Genomic DNA, 3968 nt, shown 5'->3' on the forward strand with positions numbered 1-3968 from the left:
CTCTCTCTCTCTCTCTCTCTCTCTCTCTCTCTCTCTCTCTCTATGTGTCTGTCATTTTCTGTGTTGCAACTTCTTGGCACCTGATCAGTATGAGTGACAGACTCTGACCAAGAGCATGTTTGTGCCTAAAACGTATAAGACTGAAGACTTTCATAAACGATAATTGAGTCTTCTCTGGATTTGCTTCTTCAGGGATCCATTTTCATATCTGCATTTTGGAGCCCCAACTAAACTGAGTAATTGTGTTCATTAAAACAAACGGGGAAACATTTCACGCATTTGCTGCTCTGTGCAACCGCTCTAAAGTGCTGTAAGTTAAACCCGGCTGAATAAGTCTATCAGATCAAGAGAAAAAGAAGAAATAAGCCAAATTTTCTAATCTTGCGTCTTTGACAGCAACACAACTTGGAATAATTTGCATGTATGGAGAGAACAGATTAAATTATTTTATTTGACAGGGTAACTACTTTTATAGGGCTACATATTAATGTAAACTGTTTTTGTGGGCTGTAAATCTGTATGCATGCAGCCTAAATGACATTTATTGGAATGTCCTAGAAGCTGATAAGAATCTGCTGTTACTTTAAGCTTTAAGTGTAGTAGAATGTGATATTGTCAGGGTTCAGGACACCTCTTGTGTGAAATAATTGACCATTAATGCAAACATTGCACGGAGATGTAAACCACGCCGGATACAGGGCAAACATGATGTTGAAATCCATTTCCTCTCCCTAATTGGCTTTTATAAGGCAGCTGTGTAAATATTGATGGTACTTTCATGTAAAGTTGTGCTTATTCCTCACTTGAGACACTCCTGAGGCTCCTGTGCTTAAATGCTCCATTTACCGAGTCTTTGCAAATACCATCTCAAGTATCCTTTAAATTAAAATAAACCCCAAATGCACATGGGCATTGGCTAAAGTAATCATAGGAGTACTTCAAATGATATCTGCCCATGCTTTGGTATTAATGAAGTTCGCATGGTTGGACTTGATTGTTTTTGCTTTGGGAAATTCAATGCATTTTAAATAGACGCCTGCTTGCGGGATTTACATATGGTAATTGCACAAAGCTGGAAATACTGTGTCTGCAATAGGGCCGTTCCTTCGTCTCATGCACTAATACAATCAACCCCATTAAGTAAGCCATAAATATGGAGCTGCTGTATCATACGAGCCTGACAGATAATGGACCCCTCTGCATGCCCATTTACTCATCCTGGGTGAAGCCTGATTGGTTTATCTGTACTCCATCATCTGACCCAGCATTAAGAGCTTGTAAATTCTGCAGCAGAGAACACCTGTGCTCCATTTACCGAGTCTTTGCAAATACCATCTCAAGTATCCTTTAAATTAAAATAAACCCCAAATGCACATGGGCATTGGCTAAAGTAATCATAGGAGTACTTCAAATGATATCTGCCCATGCTTTGGTATTAATGAAGTTCGCATGGTTGGACTTGATTGTTTTTGCTTTGGGAAATTCAATGCATTTTAAATAGACGCCTGCTTGCGGGATTTACATATGGTAATTGCACAAAGCTGGAAATACTGTGTCTGCAATAGGGCCGTTCCTTCGTCTCATGCACTAATACAATCAACCCCATTAAGTAAGCCATAAATATGGAGCTGCTGTATCATACGAGCCTGACAGATAATGGACCCCTCTGCATGCCCATTTACTCATCCTGGGTGAAGCCTGATTGGTTTATCTGTACTCCATCATCTGACCCAGCATTAAGAGCTTGTAAATTCTGCAGCAGAGAACACCTGAAGAACCCTGCCTAGAGTTTTATAGAGTGTGTGTGCCAATATGCAAATATGGGTCATTATACAAAATGGGCACCTCTTCCAGAGTGCCAGACAAGAAGTTCCTTTTTTGCAAGATTTTAAAAATTCTGTCTACCAATAAGAAATAATATTTCAGTGTTCACATATGCACTGTGCCATCCATAGATAAATGATTGCTTTGGGAAATGATGCCTTAAAAGTAACAAGACTGTTATTTTCAAGTCTTTTAATGTCAAATGTAATAGTCACAGTGCTTCTTAGAAAATGTAACAATGATATTCCTGCAAATAACAAGGATCAACTGTTTACTAAACAAAATCATAAAAAGAGATTTGAGTTTATTACTTTAACATTGGAAAGAGCATAAAAGGGTTAATGCACAACTATTAAAACGTATTTTAATAAATGTTAGATAACATAAAGTAATAAGAAAACAACAAAATGCTAGGTTTTATTTCCATACTTTTGTTCACATGTAAATGTGCATATTTGCTAAAAAGACATTCTGCTGAACAAATAAAAAGAATTAAAAGTTTCAAATATTATTTAAAGGTATTTATATCATTATTTATTTAAATAATTTATTTATAAAATACGTTTTCTGATGCATTTAGAAAAATGTTCACAGCAGCACAAGTTGGCATCAACTTTTTGTTGTTGAAGATCATTTTTGCACTCAGAAAAAAAAAAGGTAAAAAAGTTGTCAAAAGGTACAAGAATGTACCATTTATGTACTGATATGTACTTTTAAGGTACTAATATACATTCTTTAGGGGTAAATAAGGTACAAAGGTGTACCTTTTTCAACAGTACCACCCCAGTGACAGCTTTTGTACCTTTTTTTCTAAGAGAGTACCTTTTTCTATCTTTTTTTTATTTTTATTTTTAAAGTGAAAGTGAAGTGACATGTGGCCAAGTATGGTGACCCATACTCGGAATTAGTGCTCTGCATTTATCCCATCCAAAGTGCACACACACAGCAGTGAACACACACACACACACCGTGAACACACACCCGGAGCAGTGAAGCTGAAACTTTTATTGAATGCAGAGTGCAACCTTGCTGCTGTTTCAAGCCAGGCAGCCACCATGGAACGACATGAATGAGTCCTTGCACAACAACAGGTTGCTTTAATAAAACTGGGTAAGGCTATCACAGATATCCTTCAACGTCTTCAATCTCTTTCAAACCCACAGCAGGACGCTGATTCTCAATCCCGGGCTCCACCAGCTTCTTCCATCCCTGAAGTGTAGAGCTCTGAAATCCACCTGCCTCATCCAGAAAGGTATGACGGAAGCCCTGGCAGATGGAATGGCTTCCTCACCCAGTGCTCATTGAACTTTGAATTGCGACCAAAAAAAGTTCCCAACAGCTCGTAGCAAAGTGGATTATGTTATTACTATTTTATCTGGGAAAGCACTTGCCTATGCAACACCACAACCAGCAGTTTGTTCGGATTACAGTTGCTTTATTGAGGAGATGAGGCAAGTGTTTGAGCATCCAGTGAAGTGACATGTGGCCAAGTATGGTGACCCATACTCGGAATTAGTGCTCTGCATTTATCCCATCCAAAGTGCACACACACAGCAGTGAACACACACACACACACCGTGAACACACACCCGGAGCAGTGGGCAGCCATTTTTTGCTGCGGCGCCCGGGGAGCAGTTGGGGGTTCGGTGCCTTGCTCAAGGTATTTTAAAAGTACATATTAGTGCTTATAGTGTCTACATGTTTGTACCTTTTGAAAGGGTACTGCCCCAGTGACCGTTTTATATCGTTTTTCTGAGAGTGTGTGATTTTAAAAATGACACATTTTGTAAAAGTACTCATATTTCTATATTCACAACATTTTTAATAGGACAGAGATGTCTTAAAAGAAGACAAGTGTAGACAGGAGTTGGATTCGAACGTTTAATGAGAAGCAAAGAGCACTACAGCTTTAAAATTTCACATACATCATCTCAAACACCGAGTAAAGACAGTGAAACCCTTTAAAGCCAGGCTTGTGAATAAGACTGACAGTAATTTAAAAGCAATGCCCTCTTCACTAGTCTCTAGTGATTCGGTCTCTCTCTACCCGTTAATTAGTTTGTCTCCAACTGCTGATTTAGCCTTGGTGTCCTTGCAGGAAGCCGTGTGGTGGGTCTCTTTTACAGGCTGATTACTCCTGTTCA

This window comes from Sinocyclocheilus rhinocerous, unplaced genomic scaffold (assembly GCF_001515625.1).
Source record: "Sinocyclocheilus rhinocerous isolate Xijiao unplaced genomic scaffold, SAMN03320098_v1.1 scaffold186, whole genome shotgun sequence".
Lineage (NCBI taxonomy): Eukaryota > Metazoa > Chordata > Actinopteri > Cypriniformes > Cyprinidae > Sinocyclocheilus > Sinocyclocheilus rhinocerous.